Source organism: Sus scrofa, chromosome 11 (assembly GCF_054392235.1).
Source record: "Sus scrofa isolate SSC_HxYL_T2T_F1_AM1 chromosome 11, Sscrofa_HxYL_maternal_Yorkshire_Landrace_v2.0, whole genome shotgun sequence".
In the NCBI taxonomy this organism is placed as follows: domain Eukaryota; kingdom Metazoa; phylum Chordata; class Mammalia; order Artiodactyla; family Suidae; genus Sus; species Sus scrofa.
Genome location: NC_139393.1, coordinates 67,544,674 through 67,568,430, shown reverse-complemented (window position 1 = coordinate 67,568,430; position 23,757 = coordinate 67,544,674). Strand labels below are relative to the sequence as shown.

Genomic DNA, 23,757 nt, shown 5'->3' with positions numbered 1-23,757 from the left:
AAGGAGAAGTGTTGACAAGAAGAATTGAAAATAAAACCTCGAGACAACTTTTTGATTTAAAATGCTACTCTTTGTGTGTGAATGTCATTTCTGAGGAAACATATTTTCTTCCAATATAATAAAGAAATGAGAAAATAAGCCAAAGAAAATGTTATTTAGCTGAAGTAGCAGGAGAGTCTAAATAGGCACACAACTATCCTACGGGGACAGTTTGAGACTTTATCTTGGTCACCCTGCATCTATTCAGGAGACCTGCCTATCCCAATTTGATTGCAATATATCATCTTATAGTTTTAATTGAATCACATGAAGATGATTTTGTCCTAATAAATAATCTGCATTTTCTTCACTATAATACAGGGTTAATAGTCTTATAAATATTAAACCAGAACATTTTAATTTCTTACTGAAAACATGTCTCCTTTCAGGTCAAAGACATGGGAAGGCAGAGCTTTGGTCTCTACTAAAATGATAGCCTTGCAAACTCAGTTATTGTCGCAAGAGAGGTTTCTTAATTCATTCGTATCTTCTATAAGCATGTCAGGAAATAAAGCTGGGGCCCCTGAACTCGGGTTTTTTCCACAGAGAAGATAATCTTTCCAACATAAAGACACTGTAAACTCTTCTATCTTCATGTTTTTCAAAACCCAAGGGACTGAAATAACTATTATTTTTTTTCATTGTGCTATATAGAAGAGCAATATTCTCACAATGGCACTTGAATCTTTAAAAGCAGGTTAAATTCAATTCAATAGAAATTGAGTGATTACATTCATTTCCTCAGGTCTGTGCCCTGAGGAATCTGGGCATCAGTCCCAGTGCCATCGTACTTTAGATACGAGATGTTGATGTTAGAATAGTAAACAGTCTTTGCTTGTGTGGTACTTACATTCCAGAAGGTAGAGGCAGCCCAGTGAGTAAGTAAGCAAGCAATTCACCAAGAAAACTTCCAAATATGGTGAGTACCTTCAAGAATATTACCAGGGTCATGTATTGAGCGACTGGGGGTTGGGTCTACTTTGAAATGGGAAGCAGGGCAGGAATTGACATATGAGGTGATAATTAAAGAAGAAGGAGACAGGGAGGCAAAGGCCTGGGGAATCAGTATTTCCAGCTGCATCCCCAAGGAAGCAGAAAATGCAAAGCTTCTAAAGAAGAAAGAAGCTTGCTGATTTGCATGCAGGGAGAAAGCTGATGAGGGTAAATAAAGCAGAGTGAGTGAAGGGAGAGAGTGAGAGAAGAGGTATCTGGTACGAGTTCAGTTTTGAAGCTGGTGAATGAGGCATCTGGTTTGCAATTTAAAGATCACTCCGGCTGCTGTGTGGAGAAGGGCTGTGTGGGGACTTACAGGTAGAAACAGAAGCTGGATCAGGAGGTCACTTTATCAGAGAAGACACGAAGAGGCTTGGACTGAGGTGGTAGCTGTGGAGATGGAAGAGAATGGATGTTACAGGCCCTATAATATATATGCTCCAAAAGGGCCTGTTTGGGAAGTAGACTTGCTAAGACAAGAAACAAGAAAAGGGTCAAGGACAACTCTAAGGTTTTTGTCTTGCAAAGGTAGTGTGTGATATCATTTCCTGAAATGAGGAAGTTTAAGGAGAAAGAAGATTATGCCACGAGGAAAATTTTCAGAGCCACGTGGCCCATCTCAGGTGTGGATGTTGTCCACATGTGACATGATTCCTTGGGCACAGGGCAAACCTGCCTCTTCCTTCATCTTTTAAAAATATCATTCACTTCTAGCTCATGCTTAAAACTTGATGCAAAAGCTTAAATATTTTTGCTTAGCTCATGTCCGCAGCTCCCTATCTGCCATTCTAAGATCCAGTAGCTTGAAAAACTACAAGAATTATGGAACTCACTTGGTGGCAAAACTCATCTGATAATGATCTCATTAGGCAAAATCCAACTTGAATTTAAGTGAGACCATTTGTAGACTTGATCCCTTTTGGTAAGTATCACAGTTCATGCATTTTAGTGCAGAAATATGAATACGTGGTTACAGGATACCACTTTGGATCCTATTGGATTACATAGGACAGAGTACATGTTTGGTATTATCTTTATCAAATTAAAAGAAAATTAAGAATTCGAAACACGTCTGTCCCAAGGTCTTAGAGAAGGGATTATACAGCTTGTACTCTTAAACTTCAAAATGGACAGAACTTTATTATGTGATTTACTACTTGGTATTTTTACACAATGTTGGATCCTTTTCTGGAAGGAAAACAGGTTTGCAGAGTGCATTCTGCCCAAGGGAGGAGAAACTGGGAAAGCAAACAGCTGACATTATAATTTGTTTAGATCCAAACATAGGGAACAATGTAGGGGATCAGAATAATGGATTATGAGGGCAGAAAGGTCAGTACCCATTTGAAAGAAAAAGTTACACAGGTAAATTTTCCCTTTTTTATTTTAATTTAGTTTAATTTTTTGTCTTTTGAGGGCTGTACCCACAGCATATTGAAATGCCCAGGCTAGTGGTCAAATCAGAGCTGTAGCCACTGGCCTACACCACAGCCACAGCAACACCAGATCCAAGCTGGAGCCATTGTCTGCAGCCTACACCACAGCTCATGGCAAGGCCAGACACTTAACCCACTGAGCAAGGCCAGGGATCGAACCTGCATCCTCATAGTTACTAGTCAGATTTGTTTCCACTGAGCCACGATGAGAACTCCCTTTTTATTTAAACAACTTTTTATTCACTTAACCTTTTTTTTTTATCCCCCCACATTCACAGCATGTGGAGGTTCTAGGGATTGAGTCAGAGCCACAGCAGTGACAATGCCAGATCCTGAACCTGCTGTACCACCAAAAGAACTCTGACAGGTTAAAATAATCAGCAATCATTTAACTCTAACAAATAAAAGTATTATATCAAAACTCTTAAATCATTTCGTCCAAGTTAACAAGGAACAGCTTGAACATTAGTGTCATTAATTCTACACTATACATTTTCCACATTTTACTTTTTCTGAAATTGGCATATATCTTACAAACGATGTAATATTAAAATGGACTCTGAACAGGTAGAAGGGATGATATGTTATTGCTTGTGTGTGCTTGACCTTGGCTGTTGTTTCTTGGCAGCACGATGGGAAATCTGAAACCCTCAATGTCGCCATCATAAACTATCTAAGGACCTTAATAGGTTGGTGTCTTAGTACATTCAGGCTGACATGATCCAAATACCATAGGCTGGGTGGCTTATAAACGACAGAAACATTTCTCAAGAGTTCTGGTGGCTGGGAAGTCCGTGATCAAGGCATGGGGTTTGGTCCCTCCTAAGGAACCTATTCCTGGTTCATAGATGGCTGCCTTCTTGCTGTGTCTTCACGTGGTGGGAGAGGTAAATGAGCCATGTGAGGCTCGTTTTGCAAGGATGCTGATTGTATTCATGATGGTGCTATTCTCATGACCTAATCACCTCCCAAAGTCCCCACCACCAAATACCATCAACATTAGAGATTAGGTTTCAATACATGAATTTGGGGGGACACAATGTTGAGCCTAGAGAAGGCTTAACTGTTACCTGATATCCTGCCTTGTCAGTATCAGTTAAAATCAAGAACCACCAGTATCAAAACTTGCAGGATATCAGAAACTTGGAAGAAGATCCCAAAAAACAATATTGGAATATATTTTAAGAGCATCCTTTATTTTCTGGATGGCACAGAGGGGGATATTTTATAAGAAAACAGAGGTGTCTATGTCTTAGTTGAAAGTGATCCAAAAGAGTAAGATCTGATCATCTCTCCCAATTCATTTTTATTCTATTTTCCTCTTTATGAATGCAAAAGAGTGAGATATGAAAAGCATTACATGCATATATAATATTTTGCATATTTTTTCAAGTATAAAATGAAAATTCTAGTTTTAAGAAAGCATTGTTAATTTGGCTGATTCAAAAAATAGCTCTACATGAATCAGGGGTGCATCTTAAAACTGATAACCATCTTAGATTTGATGAACTACCCTTCTCCTTTATAGAAAGAAAAAGGCTAAAAGGACTTGGGTGTAGGGGACGACTGAGCAAAAGGCAAAGATTCCAATCTCAGATTATATTTCTTCTACACTGCATTTTTATTTCCTGAGCCCAGGTTCATCTATTACTTTCCCTCTGGCCTTTTCCTGGTACTCTGCTGCTAATGCTTAAGTGAAGTATCCACTTCATTAATTTCCAGCATTTCTAGCACATAAACCTTTGAGTACAGGTCAAAGACTGGACTTTTGGCCACAAGCAACCTAAGTGGATGTTTTCCTCAATGATGGCACATGTCAAGAAAGGTTAGGCTTTATATTCATGAAATCTAACCTAATGAAAAATAAACTTTGATTTTTTTTTTTTTTTTTGGCCATGCCTGAGACATGCAGAAGTTCCCAAGCCAAGGATTGAACTTGAGCCACAGCAGTGACAATGCAGAATCCTTAACTGCTAGGCCACCAGGGAACTCCAAACTTTGAATTTATATTCCTTGAGTATCATCCAAACTACATGATTTTTTTTGTCTTAAATTCTCATTACTAAATAAGAGTATCAGATTTGTAAAGGTTGTTGAGGTGCAGAATTTTATACTTACAAGTTGCAAAAAATGTACCCTGTAACAGAGATTTTTGTCAAATTTTTAGCACTTAGTCAAAACACATTAAATGGCAAATTCCAATGTCACATTCAAGGACATTCGTTTTCAGATTGTTTTAATTTGACTTGTATAATCTGAAAAAAACCTGTATCCATTGAGGTCAGTTCAAACATGACAGCATGATTAAAAGAAACACAAATCTTAATTCCAAAAGTATTGGAAAGTCGAGTCTTCATTGATGTTTTCTGTAAGTATTCTGGATGTTGCTACATAGTATATTTTGTAGGTGAACTATCTTCAGTCTAATGGTTAAGCAAGTAAGCTAGAGCCAGACTATCTGGGTATGAATTCCAACTCTGCCAATTTTCAACTGATTTTAGCAAGGTACTTATTTTCAATGTTCCAGCATTTTCTTATGTGTAAGATGGAGGATACTAAAATTACATGACTATTTATGGTGTTTTTTTTTTTTTTTTGAGGATCAAGTTGAATTCAGACATGTAAGCCACCGAAAAGAGTACCTGTTACATAATTAATAATCAATAAATGTTTCTTTCTGCTATTAATTTTTAAAATCTCTTTTATATATTGCTCTCCTTCATAGTGTCAGTTATTTCTCAAATTTCTTTCCCTTGTATCTTTCAAAACTCTAGCCTACTGCATTATGACACTTCCTTCCAGATGATTTGTTTTCTTGAGTTTTTGCTAGGTGTAGCTCTGTTCTTATATAAACCAACTTAGATTTTGTTGGCACAATTTTCCACCCATTAGTTCAGATAGCCCAATAGAAGTTGGAGGTAAAGTACCTTTCCAGGAAACCAAAGTGACTGGTACACAAGGAAGAGGTGAGGAGGAGAGGTGATTATTATTTCTTATATTTTATCTTGTGTCCATTTTGGTGTGTTGTTGTGAGAATTTTTTCAATGCTATTTGTAAAAGTTGCATAAATATATAAAATAGAACATGAAGTCATTTAGGCCCTCAGCCAACAATGGAAAATATATGCTGACAGTTATTTTTAACAATTAATGGAATGAAATTTAATGGGTCAAGTCTGAACTGGAAGGCAGGGTGTGTTTTATTGATTTCTCATTGAGCCTGCCAAAGCACTCGTCTTTCTTCTTGAGTACAGTGGGGTAACACATTTAGAAATGACCTACAGGAACATTTTGAAGGTTCATTGTCCAAAAATTAATTTCAGCTCTGTAAGAACATGACAAAAATATTTATAGTGTATATTTTATTCATATATTATACCCTATGTACAATGGTATTCTGGTAAATGTTTAACTACTGAGCCCTGACACCCATTCCCCACCCCCCTCAATAACCTGTTTACTGTATTTTCTGATTTTCATGGTATAAATACTTCCTCCATGGCCCATTTCAAGGTATTAATGTGACATCACTGAGAAGATTTGAGAAGAGATATTAGTAGGATACCATTATGGGGTATTTCCACCACAAATAAATAATAAATGTAAACAACCTCAAGAACATAGATAAAAGGAAAATGCATGAAAGTAACTAGAAGTTGGTTTCGTTTTTTGGTCACGGCCACGGCATGTGAAAGTTCCTGGACCAGGGATAGAGCCACAGAGGTAACAACTCAGGGTCCTTAAACTTCTGAGTCACCAGGGAACTCCAGAGCTGATGAGTTTTAAGTATATACTGCCTTTGATTTTTGATGTAAACATTTAACTTTAGGTTTATATGATTTAATTTTTGATAATGGCTATGTTTAGTGACTGACTTCCAAACTTCCCGAAACTTAAAGAATTGGTGTTTACAAGCACAGCAGTTCTGTATGCATAGATGATTTTTGATGTTGCCTGGTATAATGTAATAACATAGGCTGAAAATACTGAAGCTTAACCTCATGTGAAGACCCTTCTTTCCTTCCTTCTTTTATTTTTATTTTTTCCAGCTTTTGCCGATTTGCCGGACATGTCAAGGATTTAAACGGGCAGCAATCACTTTGGACGAATTATCAAATTACTTATTTATGGTGTTGACATGGGAACTGAAATAAGAAGGTTATATTTAATTAGGATTTTATGATATGCATTTCATTATATATCATGACATAGGTACATAACTGCCAGCGTATCTAGATATCATAGGAGCTCTATCTTTGTTTCTATGAAAACCACGTTGCATGCCATGGAAAGAATCAATAAAGGTGGGTCACTATAAAAGAGTTTCTAAGTATGAGCAAGAGCTGTGGGAGCAGATAGAAGGAGTACCAGCTGATGGTATCTTGTGTTGCTAGCCCCTGCTTTAAGTTCTTGGATCACTTTAAAGACGAAAACTGGAAACTTTAGATAATGAACTCTTGAGTGTGGAGAATACTAATCTGTGGATTTATAATCAGAGCAAATATCTATATGTAGAGAAAGGCAAACAAATGTGTTTTTATGTTAAAATTTATTTCTAATGATTATCTGCTTGAACCTTTTTTTCTTTTTTGCCATTAACTGATAAATTAATGCTCAAAACCCAGTGGATAATGTGGCTTCAACTATATTTATACTTAGCATTTCCAAAATTTAGAAACAAAGAGTAGGAATGTTGTAAGCCAACTAGATAATTAATAGCTTTAGATGTATCTCTTCACATAATTAAATTTAACCAGATTCAAAAGAAAAAAAAATCAATGAAGCTATTTCACCTTTTCTGTTGAAATAATTACACGATTTATTTAGAGTCAATTTTGCTAATACCTAACAGTTGTTGTTTACTTTTTGTTATATTGTCTAGCATAGTATAGTTACTTCTAAGAGGAAAAAAATCCAAATTCTTTTTATCCCAAAGTCTTTGTCATGAATGTGACTTCATAGATTTTTCTAAGGGTTTGTGTGCATGTGTATGTGTATGTATGTGTCTGTGCACAAAATAATTATTGTTTAAAAATGAATATTAAATTTGTTACAGATAAAAATTTTAAAAATTTAGTTCTTTGTTAGGCTTATAAATCAACTTATATAGTTATAAAACTCAAAGAATTTAATAATACTTTGAGAAGATTTTAATTATTGATTGGTGTTGTTTAAGAGAAAGATTGGTAAATATTTTAAACTAAATTCTTATTGATATAATCAAATATACTTTTTGGGTAATTTGATTTTCTGACTGACCAATGTTCAAATGCTCCAGTAGTACATTTACTCATTAAACTTATTAAAATGGTTATTTGTAAGTTCCATTAAATGTCCGATACTTTTCATTAGTATTTCACTTACACTTTCAACTTTAAATCACAAGTTGAAATCAATTATGCAGCAACACATTTTAAATTGAAATCACAACGTTTTTCCTCTTATAGGAAAAATTCTCTGGAACATTACAAATTATAGTAGCTAAAGGCCCAGATATCTTAATACAAAGATGTTAACACCACATGCTTGATTCTCTTAGGCCTCTCCAGACTTAATTTTATACCAGCTCTGGGTTTAAAGAATCTTATTTTTTAAATAAACAATTTTAGCATCTCAAGCAATTTGGGAGATATCTTCTCAGTTATGGCTACACAATGAACAGAGACATTTGACAGAATATTCACTGCCTCTTTTTTGTGACATTGATGGGGCATTATAAGCCCTATTTATAATCACTCATATTTAGAGCCATAAACCTAGAGTATCAGAAGTCTATTTTCCAGGACTACTCATGGGAAATTCCCACTCATGATGCTCTATTACTTGATTAGACTTTGTATTTCTTGGGCTCTTAATATTTACATGACCTCCTTTGCAAGTTGTAAAGACCTTCAACATTTTGGGAATCCTGCCTTCTTTTCCTTTTCATTTTATCTCTTTGGAAACATAACTTTTGCAAATATAATAATGATAGACGATTAATTTTTGAATATCTCTCACGGCTTTAACTATTTGGCCAAGTCTTCAAAGATCTGTCTACTGTCAGAAAAACATTTGAGGCTTCTTGTTAGTTTAAACAAGATCAGAGTGATAATTCCATGACTTTAACACCAAAACTATGGAATAGATATATTCATCAGTGCTATTGGTCCAATCCTTTTTTTTTTTTTTGAATAATAGCTTCTCTATGAACTTAGAAACTATGCCTATGACATGATGATATAAAGAGCCCTTGTAAAAATTTTAAACTTCTCTAATTGTAAATACTGCCAAGTTGGACCTTAACCTCCCTTAAACCCTTGGCTTCCTGGGTCCCTTTAGAAAAAAAAAAATAGAATCATTGATTTCTCATGAAAATATATGGACCATAAACACAGTGGGCACATAGGTCAAAGATGTTGCAGCAGCAGCTGTAGTGAAAGCATAATATGCCTTCAGGATGGGCTACAACACAGCACCCTGGGGAAGAGGGGGATATCAAGAGTGAAAAGGAGGAGAGCAAGTCAGGGAATAGTAGAAATGTGGCATTTTTTCAATCCCACTTTCATATCTTTCTGTATTTTGATGTAAAATGATTGGAAAATAATACGTTCTTTGCTTTTGAGTGCCTGCACCCTGCATATTACTAGAAAATTCACTATACACATCATAAATCAAATGGCAATCATAAAGTCTCAAAATGTACTCATAAATCTTAAACATGTACTTCTGAGATGAGACCTGGTGTGGGTTGGTCAGCTTTTCACAATATAAGGCAAGGAAGCATGGGGTCTACTACTAAATCTGTTCAAAAAAGTCATGTCAAAAACTACCAGTCCACTGATTTTTTTTTTTTCTTTATCTAGATTTCAAGCAGTTACACTTTCCTTTGTGGCTATCTTTGCCTGCTACAGAAATTGCCCTCTTTAGTGCTCCACATCTTGAAAGTATTTTTCAACTAAAATGTGATTTTTTTCATGGGGACAGCTTGTATACCCTGAGGTATACAAAATGTTCATATGCATAAATTGCAGTAGAAAATTGAGAATTTTAAATCAAATGCTTTCAACCTTTGCTTTCAGCACATCAGTCTTTGGATATGAATTATCATGGTTCCAATAATAACTTAGGAAATCATTTTGCTTGGGATCAGTTTTAAAAATACTCAAGTCAGTAACAATTAGCTTCGAGGAACATGCAACTTTTTTCTAACAATGTTTTCACTTATGGTTTTTTTTGGTTGTTAACATCTGTGTTAGCATCCACTTATCTGATGGATAGGGCACAGCTGTAGGTATTAATGTAGGAAAGAGGACGTTGATCTAGATGAGAATATATATTCCCTTGTACAAAGACAGTGAAACACTAAGTCCATTACGCATGTCTAAATTCCAGTCACCAAAAAATCTCATTGATGGGTTGGAAACAGATGCAGAGCTTAAGACAAACACAGGAACACAGGAACAAAACTTACAGGAATGGGTGTGTGTGTGTGTGTGTGTGTGTGTGTGTGTGTGTGTGTGAATTGTTAGGTCTTATGTTGGTAACAGCTAGAAGTCAGGTGAAATTCAATATTAAAATTACTTAGATACTGCTTCAAAAAGCGTATCAGGTTTCCACATTTGGCAAGCAATTTTTTTTTTTCTGGGTAATTTCTTTTCTTCCTTTCACTACTCATTCTTCTAAACCAATATCATTCTAAACTGGTATTGTCCATTTATTTACCAGGTTAATGAGTGAATGTATTTGTACTTCTAATGCAGGCCACTGTTTTAATTGTGATCTCCTGGTCTTTATAAAGCCTTTCTAAGGATCACAAAATTATTTGAGAAAATTTGGTAACTGGGAGAGATATGCATTATCAAAGTGAAAAATTGAGCGAAGTAAAAGTAACTGTGACAATTAGGGATAAAAAAAGAAAGAGAGGAGAATACTTTCATCCTAATTCAGATTCCAGGCAAGAGGAATAGCCATTTGCAGAACTATCTGGAAAATTGCTGTAAATAATTGAAATAACGTATGCTTTGGTCTCATTGACCATTCATATTACATACAATAAATTATGATCAAACCCAATAAATACATATTTTAGTCAAAAAGACTTTTTGTGATAGGTTTGAATTCTGTAGTTTTCATTTTTTTTTTTTAAATTCAACTTTCCTTTTTGGTTATCACTAAATCCAGTTGTGTGCTGTAGTTTGAGTTCATGCAGTGAGTGCTTAACTGTGTGGTTCTACTCAAGTGTGAAATTAATAATGGCGCTAGGTTTGTTGTGTGGCCTCTGACTTCACTTCCCACAATTGGAGGTGTCAGAATTACGTCTTCTATTAACATTTCTTTAAGAGGAATTTGTGCAGCAATCAGATTTGCTCCCAGAGAGACGCAGTAGAAATACAGTCATCCTTGCTGTTGTTTTTCATTGTAAAACTAAGAAGACACACTGGTCTCAGCTTGTCAAATCATTTCAAACCACCCACTGATCTGAGCGTGTTCAAAACCACAGCCCTGTGCATCTGCTGTGATTGTGACTAAAGTGGTCAAGAGCTTGAAAAACAAAACAGAGCCCCTGAAAGATACATCACCAGGATGAAAATCATAGCCTCACCTTCCAAAGAAATTGTTTTCCGTTTCCCAAGAAGAACAAGCTAGCATCATATTTACTGCGCCGCATTTACTGCAGGAAAACATTCCCTCGTGGATTCAGCCCTCAAGGTGGGTCAGTGACATGGACAGTAAGTGCACTACAGCAAACCATAAATATCCTTTTGTGTCCAAAACACCAGACTTTATTTAAATATCACATAGGAGATGTCTAAAGTCTGGTGAAAAGCGTCCACAATAACTGAGTAAATTTAATGCAACAGGAGGAAGGAATCACATTATTCCTAAAGAAAATTTTTGTCACTATGACTTGTTTTACTTAAAAAAAAAAATCTTCTCATCTGTGTATCCTTTGAAGTAGAGATATGCAGCTCAACAAGTCTACTTACCACAACTGTGGTAGCTTTTTTTATTGTTGTAGTTTTTGTTTTAGTCTCTGTTTACCCAGTGAGAGAGATTTCAGTAAGTTTTACTATTAAATCAATTCAATACAGAGCTCTTCCTCTAGTGACAGAGCAAGCATTTTGATTGAAGATCTCTTTCAACCTTGAAAGGGTCAGTTAAATTTTACCCCAGCCAATGGCTTTATTGTCTGCATTGCCTTGAACTGTGTTTCAAATAATAGGGCCTCTGCTCTACTTTTAAATCCAGTACTTTGCAGTGTGTGTTGCTTTTGTTTCTCCTAAGCGGAAGGGTGCTGGAGGCATTTAAAAAATTTCATTTTTTCTCATATGAGAAAAATAAATACATAAATACAAAACAAACCTTAAGCATCATTATTGTTATTTTTATCAAGAGGGACATACTTCTCAGTTCTTTATGAAAAAAAATTTGTTGGAAAAAAAGACTGATGCTTCATTTTAATTTTTAATACAGAATTCAATTGGGTCAGGGTACCTATGCTTTGTAATCAATGAAGGGGATATGATATCTAAGAAATGCATTTTAGCCAAATCTATATTCTCTGCTTCCTAAATGGGTATTTCACTGCATTTGTTAATACTACCAATAGTAGCCTAAAACCCATTCTCTCTCCTCCATCTTTCTTAATCACTCCTGAATACAATCCCCTGAAATCCCACCACTGAAGGCTTTATTTCTGTGTTTAATGTTTTCAGTGCCAACATAATTTTCCAAATTTGTGTTGTAAAGGAAGTTTCACAGGGAACAGCAATATTTCAAAGTTATCACTTATTTTTACTTATATCAGAATTAACTTTGGTTCTATTCCTAAGATTTGATGTTGATCAGGAAGGAAAACCATGCACAATGGGGAATGGGAAAGAGAGTATGTGCCTTGGGGCATAGAAGATCAATATTTCATTAGTAATTATAACTGAAGGTGGCCAGGAATCTTAAGCTTTTATAGGACTGGCATATAACCCAAATGTGTACATGGAAGAAAGATTTCCTCCTTCTTAGGTTGCAGCCTAGGCTTTGGTCTTAGGTCGCTTGATATTTCTTAATCAAAAGGTCTGTTGGGGGCACTAAAACAGAAATTTCAAATTATTAACACCTGATATTAATTTCCAGTTACCTATTTCCCTCAGTTGATTAGGGATGAGTCTCCTGTTTCCACTGGAGGATCCTATAAAGACCATGCCTAGTTCCTTGTAGCTGACTCTAGATGGAAAAATCTAGGAGGTCTGGGCAGAAACAGATTAATTTGAAGGGATTCTCATGACATTTCCGATTGCTGGTGGCACGTGGATCTCTCTACCTTTGACCTTTTTTTTTTTTTTTTTTTTTTTTGGCTGAATGTGGAAGTTCCCAGGCTAGGGATCAAATCTGAGCTGCAGCTGCAACCTAAGCCACAGCTGTGGCAACGAGGGCTCCTTAACCCATTGTGCCACAGCAGGAACTCCTGCCTTTGTCTTTTCTCTCTCTGGATGATCTCATACATTTTCATTCCTTTAAATACTATATTATGCAGGTGATTTCCGCATTAATATCTCAGCCAAGACATGTCCTTTGTCCTCCAAACTCACATATACAGACATGCCCTCTAGGAAGTATTTCCACTTGAACAGAACTAAAAGTGGACTCCTGATTCCTTCTTCCACCCAACCTCGGTGTTCCCTCCCTTCTGTTGGAGAGGCAATACCGTATCAGCAAATGCATTAACTTTCACCCATTTTCTCTAAAGGTCAGCCCTGGTTCCTTGCTTTCCTTATTCCCATCTGCACTATCTAATGCTTCAGCAAAGGATATTCAGTCAAAGAGCTCTACTTTTCCCTGTCTTGACTGTGATTGCTCAAATTGAGGCTGCCATCGTCTCACTTCAGAGATACCTCTATGGCCTTTAACTAGCCTTCCCACTTCCACTCTGGTTTCCCTTAAATCTAATCTTCACATGGCAGCAAGAAAAGTTTTTAAGTTAAATTAGATCATGACCTCTGATGCATTTGGAGTAGGTGTCAAACTCTCCCATGGCACTTGGAATAAGAGTCTTATCTTGGTTTTCAAGCCTTTGCATATCTTCCCACTGCCTCTTTCTCCAACTTCATCTTTTGCCAAATTCCCTCTCACATACTCCTCTGACCTCACTGGCTTTTATTTCTGGTTTCTTGGACATTTGGTTTTCTCTCTTTCAGGAACTTGGCACATGTTCACTCAGCTCAGAATGTATTTCTTCCCACTTTTTGAATGGTCATTCTTTTTTTCTCAACTTCTAGGTCTCAGAATAAATATCATTTATTCTTAGAAGTCCTGAATGACCCCACCCCTTGTCCACTAGTTACTATCTACTCAAAACAATGTTTATTTCCTTCACTATGCTTTCCACTAAATAATAAGCTGCAGGAGATCAGAGATGTTTGTCACATTCGTTGCTGTCACCCAGTGTTCACCATGCAGCCTGGCACTTGACTAATATTCAAGTACTGAATGAGATGAATTCTCACTTTGTCTGGATTCTCCAGTTGCTGCAACCATCCTGAAAGCTGTCTGCTTGCTTCTTTTTATTTTTTTAAAGCCTCTGCTGTTTCCTGCTTATTTTCCCTACTGCTTATAAATACCTTCTTCTTTGTTGGTTTCTGTGCATTATCTTGGACTTCCATACTACAGTGTTGAATCATGGGTGTTCATCTGATCAATTTGTTTAAATGTATTTGTGAACCCTTTAAATGAAAGGCAATCTGTTAGACATTGGAGGGCATAGAACCATAAGAAAAACAAAAGCCCACTCTTTTGCCATTGGCATAGTTTTGGATATAGACATGAGGCAGAAAGCAAGGAAGAAAAGGTAAATAAACAATTACTACATTTGAAGAAGGTAAGGGACAGATAAAGAACTATGGAAATTTCACCATGTTCTCTGTTGCTGACATAATACATAATCTAAATCCTAAATTTTCTGGCTTCTAGGGCCCAGCTTCATGCTTTTTTTATGCTTTGGGATTTGTCATAATTCTAGAACTGAATATAATAGTTTTTTTGTTACATACATTTTTATTACTTTTTATATTAAAAAAATTTTTTTTTTGTCTTTTTTGCCATTTCTTGGGCCGATTCTGCGGCATATGGAGGTTCCCAGGCTAGGGGTCTAATCAGAGCTGTAGCCGCCGGCCTACGCCAGAGCCACAGCAACAAGGGATCCGAGCCATGTCTGCAACCTACACCACAGCTCACGGCAACACCGGATCCTTAACCCACTGAGCAAGGCCAGGGACCGAACCCACAACCTCATGGTTCCTAGTCGGATTTGTTAACCACTGGGCCACAACGGGAACCCCTTCATACATTTTTATATTTCTATAAACTTATCTAAGAATTTCAGCTCATTTGTTCAAGAGACAGTTACTTTAATGAAAAACAAAATATTTAGAGAAGTTTGATTTATATCTCAGTGGCAGAGATAATGGAAAAGCCAACCAATTACAGTATGTTATTAAATATGCTGTGACCAGATTCACCACTTCAAAATGCTGATGTCACTCTGAAGCTATATCCTGGACAGGCATCCACATCAGCAGCAACAATAGAATTTTTCATTAAATTAGTTTACCCAGTTTCTTATAAGCAAAATTTTGCTAAGGTTTTGGAATCCACAAAGTGGCTGCTCTTGAAAGGATGGAAAAAGTTCAACCAAACCGTAAGCAATGTTGAGAAAAAGTTAACTGTAAAGGAAAGAGTTGCACAGTTAATATAATGCTCTTTCTCCTTTACAGAGTTAATATAATGCTCTTTACAGAGTTAATATAATGCTTTCTCCTTCTTTATAAGAAGAACAGTTCAGTAATATAAAAATTCATCATTACTTCACATTGATCTGTTTGATTTTTCAAATATTAATCTGCAAGGGAACCAGCCAGAAAGTGTTCATGTTTATTATACCTTGGATCCAAATTCAATGAACCAGTAGTTAATAAATACTAGTAGAAACTTAATTGCATAGTAACCTCATTCCAGTAAAATCCAAAACATGCAAACAAAAACAAGGCAGAAAAAACCCAAAGAGGCGTTCTGTTCATGGCTCGGTGGTTAACGAACCCAACTGGTATCCATGAGGACGCAGTTCAATCCCTGGCCTCGCTCAGTGGGTTAAGGATCTAGTGTTGCCGTGAGCTGTGGTGTAGATCACAGACACGGCTCAGATCCCATGTTGCTGTGACTGTGGTATAGGCTGGCAGCTGTAGGTCTGATTTGACCCCTAGCCTGGGAACCTCCATATGCTGCAGGGCGCAGCCCTAGAAAGACACAAAGACAAAAAAAGAAAGATAAAAAGAAAAAAAACCCAAAGAATTAAATTCTAAACACTTGGCTTTTGCAATATCAAACTAACTTTAATAAGAGAAGATGAATGCTCTACTTAAATCTATCCAAGGAAGAAACAAAACTTTTCTGATCACTAACAAGAAATTACTGGCTGATAACTTGTGTCTGGTCAGTTTAACATTGTTAACTGTTTATTTAGTCTGCCATCAAGCATTTATAAAACCTAGAAAAGTTTCCAAAGTTGCATGAGAATGGTGCTTGAGATTAATTCTCAGAGTAATTTATCAGCTCCAATATGTTGATTATTTTAATTTTCAATTTACATATTTGGCAGAACTAGCAGCCACTTGACAATGTGAATGGATCCACATGAGAGGGCAATGACTTAGGTGTGAAAAAAATTTACAATTCATCAAAACAAAACATTATGAGCAAAAGCCTCACTGAATAAACCCAGATCCCTGCTACCAAGGAATGCACACTCTCCTGAAAGCTGTAAATGAGTGACTGGAATAATTTTCATTCATCAATTCTTTTAAAAAATAAATACCATAGGCATCCATATATATAGAGACACATCTCTATTTTGATACTTTTTTTTCTTTCTGCTCTATATTTTCTGTTGTACAAGAGGATGTTAATTAATTAGATGCTGTTGAAACAAAATTTCCATTTAAGAATACGTACAAACTCTTTTTTTTCCTAAAGGTCAGTGTGACTCAGATTGAAAAAAATATAGACCAATCCTAATCCAAGAGGAAACCTCATCAGATTTTACAGAATTACGTGAAATATAATTCATCACTCCGCACTGAATACAATAATATTTTGGTAAAACTAAATTCCCAGAATAAAATGGTCTTTAGAACTAATGAGCTTTAAAGAGAACATATTACTTTCAAATTTTGATCATTCTGAAATTAATGCAACCTAATGCAATTATATTATTACTATTTTAAAGTGATTATTAAGATATTTCAAACACTTAATGAAGAAAATTAAGAAACTCCATAAATAATAAAGCCAGTGTGCTGAGATTTTGAAGGCACCAAACTTTAGTGAATGATTTGAGTTACAGCTTTTTATTGTGTAAAATTGGTGTCAATATCATTGATTTGAGTTATAGGGTTTTATCATGTAAAACAGGTGTCGATATTATTATTCACTTTCTGGGATACTTTATATAAGCTCCTTGTAACATGGTTTAGTGGTGTGCACAGCAAAATAAGTAGTATTCTTTGTTACTACACAACTAATTTTTACAACAGCTGTGCATTTTACCATCCTCAGCTGCTCCAGTTACAACAATCATCCTTTTAACAGCCTGACACCTGTCTTTATTATATTAGAGAACAATTGTTAATTTCCTTAAATTTCCCATCCCTCTTAGTGCCTTTGCACTGCTTTATTTCTCAGATGCAAATTTACATGGGCTATTATATGAATTCTCTCATTTCATCTTGAGAACTTAAAAAATTATTAGCAAGTTAATTGTGCAGGGATCAGAGGTGTTTCTCACTTACAGTATAACTCTGTTAAATGACACAGTTTGTTCCAGCTTCTTGCTGACACTGCAAGGGATTGTCTAGAACGAAGAGTTCAATTACTTTCACAGTGCTAATCATATATCATTATGTAGAGGCATGGATCCTTAATTCCCAAGCCAGTGCCCAAAGCAGCATGGCAGCAATAAAGGATACATTCCAAATTCCTCTGTCCACTGCAGCATGCAGGTAATAACTGAAGAATAAAATAATTGTGTCTCCTTGGCTATGCTCTTTATTCATTTGAATATTTGATGCCCACAATGAATCATGTTCCATTAATTTTTACGCACCCACACCAGATTTTTGTCAGACTTGATTTAAGATGCGTTGTTCAAGGCCAAATATGTATTTACACTTTTTTGAGAATTTTCCCTCCACAATTTAGGAAATGCTTACTTTCTGGTCCTTTGTAACTTTTCAGGGTACAAACTAAAGACAGTAAACAACACAGCCTTTTGAGTCTCACAGGTAAAGAATTCCTCAGCTATTGGGGAAATAACTATTTAAAAAAAAAAAAAAAGAAAGAATTCCTCAGCATTAGCAAAGCCTGATTACTCCTTCTCCCCCCACACTCTCAGGCACAGAGGTTAATGTGTAACCCGGACCCTTCTCTTATTCAGCCATCCCAAGGTCAACGAAGAAACCACATCAGAGAGAAGAATACTTTGTTTGTTTCATAGGCAGGAAAATGACTTATGAAATCTCAGAGCAGGGTGTAACCTCATTAAGATAAATGTAAAAATAACTCACCAATCACAAAGTTATGGAAACAGGAAATCAACGCCTGTGTTTTATAACAAAGGCACTCTTACATTTCTGGCATAAAAAAAAATGCTTCTGTAACCATTTGCTTTCCTCTCCTCCCCCCCTCTCGCTGTCCTCTCTGTTTGCCTTGGCTCACTGTTGTCTGCTGCCCTTTTGTTCTATCATCTGCCCAGCGCTGGTGGGAGAGGGCTGATCAACTCCCCCCCAACCCCCGCCACCGCCCCCCGCCCAGACAGATGAGTAACTTCCAAATCTGGGAGAGTTATAATCAGATTGCCTTTTGAAGAGAAACAGGGGCAGCCGAGCACAGTCCTTAACTGTTGAATATTTTTTTCCTCTTAAAGCTGCTCAGCATCTTACTGCCTATTTTTCAGCTGATGTTTTGTAGGTTGCACTTAGCACTAGAGATGTTCTAGAGCTGCAAGCACATCATTTTGTTTAGAGAAAATAGCTTCTAAAGGACTTTTCTGTTGTGGTCACTTCAGTCAAGCAGCGATGTTGGCAAATACTAAGTTTGAAATGGGTCCATTGTTTTTATTTGCTTGATTTCCCCCCAAATTGATTTTCCTGTTCCTTCTCTCTTCCTCCCACCATCCTTTCCACTCCTCCTCCTTTTCTTCTTCCCTCCCTTCCTTCCAACTTTTCTACCCTCCTCCCATCTTCTTTCTTTTGCTAAAAGTCTCTCCTGTGCCCTTTTGTATTCCACATACCTAGCTCCTACAGCTGGACTTTAATTGATACTCAGCTAATATTGCTTCTGTGTCTGCTTATAAATCACCTGTAAGTATAGCTCAATATTGTCTATATTTAAAATGTATTTGTTTTTCACAAGTTGAACCCGATACATCAACAGTTCGTTTCTGTTTTTCAGTCCCTTCCTCAGCATAAACATGTACTCTGCTTCATGTAACTGGGAAGTAGTGTTTTTCTTTGCATACATAATCATTTCTATAGATACAGCAGGTTCTTTGGGGAGTTAACTAATAACTTTTTGCCTTTGTCTGCTATGTAATCCACTTTAACAACTGTGAGATGCACTTTACCAAAATATCACTGTGTTACTCTGTAAATATTTAATAATGTGACAGCTCCTCCGGTTTTGATAATCAGAGCACATGACCCAATCAGGTTGAATGCAATGAGACAGGGAACAGCGTGGGATTGGGGATTTAGCAACTGTAATTAATCATTAATTGACTTGTGTGTACTCGGGATAGGTCACAGAAGAGATGATTATTAACTTGGGGTACAATTTAAATGGCATAGGGATCTTTAAACACATACCAGTGTCAGACCAATGGAGTCTGGGGGGGGGGTGCCTGGGCACCTGTATTTGAAAAAGTATCCAAAGTGTTTCTGATGCAAGTGAAGCTGAGAATACTTGAGTTCAAATCTCTCAGTAACATCAATGAAAGAAAATGCTGCTTGGGGTCACTATGACCAGGTGATCAACTATTGATCCTACACACTCCTAAGCCTCTTACTACTCTTTATTTGCTTTCACCTCTTCCTCTTCAAGAAAATAGACACAGTTTGGGTTGGACTCATTATTCTGCCAAATCAGTATTTGCTTGGCATATATCAGTGAGGGCCTGGCTACCTGCTTGACTTCAGTCTCCATTTCAAATATATTTCAAATTAGCTTTCTTAAATATTTCATTATCTCATTTGAAAAATCATTGTTCTGAGGTTTACCTTGAAAATGTGTTTACATTTTAATGTATTTTTTAAGTCACTGAATTCCATAGTTTTTGAACTAATGCTTTATCTTGTGTTACTAGAAGTCGCCTCCTTCAAAAGGCAGATATTTCTTTCAGTCTAATACCGAAGGATTTTGTAATAAACATCATATTCAAGTTTATAATTTCATAAACTGATTATTATTGGAATTCATGTATATCATTGGGTCTATTCCAATTTCATTTTTTCCTGATTTTTTTTAAGTTAAAATCATATCTTATGTAAAAACGTGAAATTTTTGTAACTGAAAATTTTTCATGTAAATGCAGTCACATGCCAGAACATACACTTTTTAAAAATTCTTTTGGCTGTGCCATGACATATGTAAGTTCCTGGGCCAGGGGACTGAACCCTCACCACAGCAGTAACCAGAGCCACAGCTGTGGCCATGCCAGATCCTTAACCTGATGAGCCACTAGGGAACTCCCTAGAACATGTACTCTTAGTTCATGTATCTTATTAAGAAAATAGTCATGTTAAATATATTCATTTTTATTTTTCTTTCCGAATCCTCAAGACTACTTTTCATTTGTATGGCAATCTCCCTCCCACCTTTTTTTTTTTTTTTCTAGGTTCTTGTTTTTCTTTTTTCTTCATCCATTGTAATTTATGAATGGCCAGTGGCTGGTGCATGTATCATATATTGATTAATTCTTGCTGCAAAACCAATTACCCAGATATTCCATGGCTTAAAACAACAATCATTTGTAACATTTCTTGCCCCCTCTGAAGGTTGGCAGATGTTCAGCTGGTGTAGGCTGGGCTCAGCTTGGTGACTTCGCTTCTCTGTTCAGTCTTACAGGATGCCTGGGGCAGCTCTGCTTCAGGCTGTGGGGACCAGGATGGTTTCCTTTCATGTATCTCTCATCCTTCCTTGGGGACCACAGCACCACCTAAGGTATGTTCTCTGGAAAACGCAGTGATGTGAGAGAGCAAGTGGAAACACAGGAGGACATTAAGGTGTTGGCTCAGAAATTGCACGCTTCTAGCCACATGCAATTGTCTGAAACAGGTTACAGACCCAACCACAAGTCAAAGGGCAGAAAAAAATCTACTCTGCTCTTCCTGAGGACATGCAAAAGTATGTATACAAAAAGAGGGTTGGAATTGGGGTAATAGTTGGTGTATGACATTGCAATACTCCTCATTCTTGTGCTCATTAGCTGATGTCATTTACCTGGTAAGTCACTCTTTCTATTGAGCTAGGAAGGTTGGCTTCAGAATTCTCAAGTCAGTGTTCTCTGAAACTAGGCAAAATTGATTTCCTAATAGAGTGGGAACCTGTTTTCCTTTCCTTACCTACTGTTTGCCTTCTTCGTGTTGATTGTTTCTCCTTTATATTATTTAAACATTAAAACTTGGTCCAGATTGGGTGACTGGTATAAAGCATTAGTAACAGCATATTTTTATTTAACTGCTAGTTCATTTTTGCCTTCTTTTGGACAAGACTGTAGGGAGAGATGGCACTGCTCTGCCTCTTAAGGTGATGTGTGGCCACGACTTATAGTTCTAATGGAACATGAGCAGACGTGACCCATGTTTCTCCCAGGATGAATCCTTTAATTTTGAGACTCTTCAGCACTTTCACCCTTGCCATGTGGTCAAGGAAGAAAATATTCATTTGGAGGTGTGATCCTGAGCCATTGCAGAGAAAACAGATCCCCCAAAGCATTAGCCTGACCCACTGCCAACTTGCTTAAGTGAGGAATAAAACTTTTTTTAAAAAAACCACTGGGATTTTGGGGACTTTCTATTACCCCCAAACTTAACCTACCATGAACAAACTGTGTTTTCCTAAAACTGGAGCTGAAGGTAAAGATATCTATAAATGAACGCTATTTTCTGGAGCCAATTCACTATTTTAGATGAACAAGAACATCTAAAGTAGCCACATAGAGATCAAGAAAGGAAGATCTCAGCAGACAAATGTGAGTGATTTTCAATATTTCTTAGGTTTTTTTTTTTCATCACTGGTTGCAGTTCAAATTGATGGCCTTTGGAAAAACTCTCATGCTGATCACTATGTCTAGCCAAAATAGGAGAAGAGGAGAGGCTTAAAAACGCCACGCAAAGGTGGGGGTGGGAGGGCATTCTTAGCAAATTTTCCTTTCCTGCTGTCACTTACTCCTGACTGAACTGACGCTTGACTTTGGAGGTATTGATTGGGAAGGTATCTTTGAAGAAGTTGTCCATTCAGCCTTTGTTTATGTCAGGCTAATCTTGGACTGAAATTTAAGATGCTGCTCTTACAACTCTCTGCATTGATTTATCTCTTGCCTGCCCTGCAAAATTGATTTTTGACACTTATTTTGGTATCCCGGAAAGTACAAAGTTGAGACTTTGATATACTTGTGGATAGAGAGAGAGAGTAATTTTTTTGACATTTGGCAGAGATGTGTCCTAATTTATACAATACTTAAGGGTATTCTTAACTTAAAAATGTTCAGGAACATTGCTTGTTTCATGAGGACCCCACCAGTCCCTTGAGAAAGAATTTGAACACTATATATAATTAGGGTTCAGATATACAGAAACAGACGACAGACTGATGGGCCTGGAGGTAAGGAGGGACATGAAGGGTTCCTGATGGAGAGTTACATGGATGAGAGAGGCATCTGGTGGGCTAGGCCAGAATGAATGGATGGGGATGGATGTCAAGGGTGGGGGAAATTCTAGGTATAGAATGAAGCTCTGCTTTAATACCCTCAAGCCCAGAAGGTAATCAGTGCTTTTGGGCTTTGAGAAGAAAAGGGCTGAGATGAAAACAAGAGGCTATGGAACTGGAGGCTCAGTTCTCCTCTGACCAACCACCATCCTCACCTCTCAGAGACCTGAAGGTAGGATGTGGGAATCACTTACTTATTTCTTGAGACAGAAAAAAAAAGAATCAGGGAGTTCCTGTTTTAGCTCAGCGGTAATGACTAGTATCCATGAAGACTCAGGTTCAATCCCTAGCCTCACTCAGTGGGTTAAGGATCCGGTGTTGCCATGAGCTGCAGTTCAGGTCACAGATATGGCTTGGATCTGGCATTGCTGTGGCTCTGGCGTAGGCCGGCGGCTACAGCTCTCATTGGACCCCTAGCCTGGGAACCTCCATATGCCACGGGTGTGGCCCTGAAAAGACAAAACACACACACACACACACACACACACACACACACACACACACACACACACACACAAATAAATAAATAAAATAAATTAAACAAAGGCTGACAACTTCTCAAAAGATATCTTGCCAATCAATACCTCCATATTCAAAATTCAGCTCGAACATTTTAGTGAAACATACATACCTACAAAAAGAAGACTAATCTTTGAGCTGACTATATAACTCAAAGGACTTCCACAAAATAAACACATTGGTAACACCAGAACCCAGATAAAGAAATAGAATACTACCAGCATCCCAGAAGCTTCCTGATTTACCCTTCCAATCAATATGCCTTTAAAACTGACACAGCTTAGTTTCGCCTGATCTTTATTTACATGGAATCGCACAGTAGATATATATTTTTTTAAATCTGGCTTTTTTGGCTCAACATTTTATGTTTGAGGTTTATTCCTATCACATGTAGTTTTAATGTGTTAATTTCTTATTGCCCTATAGTAATCCATAGCATGATTAGACCATAATTTATTTATCCATTCTACTGATGGATTTCTTTTTTCCCCAGCTTGAGTTTACTAGGAATAGTCCTGCTGTGACCTTTCTGGCATATGCGTTTTGATAAGCATCTGTACAAATTTCTGTTCTTTGTATAACTAGGAATGAAATTACAGTGTTACAAGAGGATGCGTGTATATGGCTTATATACAATTGTACTGAACATTCTACCAAACCGGTTGTGCTAACTTACATTTCCATTGGTAGTATATGCAGGTTCCATTTGTTCCATGTCATTGCTAACACTTAATACTGTCTTTTATTATTTCATTTTA

General features: G+C 36.9%; 1 long non-coding RNA gene across 5 annotated transcripts in view; it reads left to right on the top strand.

The window, feature by feature from the left end:
• Positions 1-878: 878 nt before the first annotated feature.
• Positions 879-23,757, top strand: part of LOC102165694 (uncharacterized) — a 134,763-nt gene continuing 111,884 nt past the window's right edge. For 2 of the 5 annotated variants that reach the window (XR_014820108.1, XR_002336726.2), the window contains exons 1-2: positions 879-958; positions 20,610-20,713. This is a non-coding gene — a long non-coding RNA (uncharacterized LOC102165694). Of the gene's footprint in view, positions 959-19,357; positions 19,520-20,609; positions 20,714-20,827; positions 20,897-23,757 lie in introns of those variants that run through there. The other 3 variants (XR_014820110.1, XR_014820107.1, XR_014820109.1) reach the window with 3 other exon arrangements.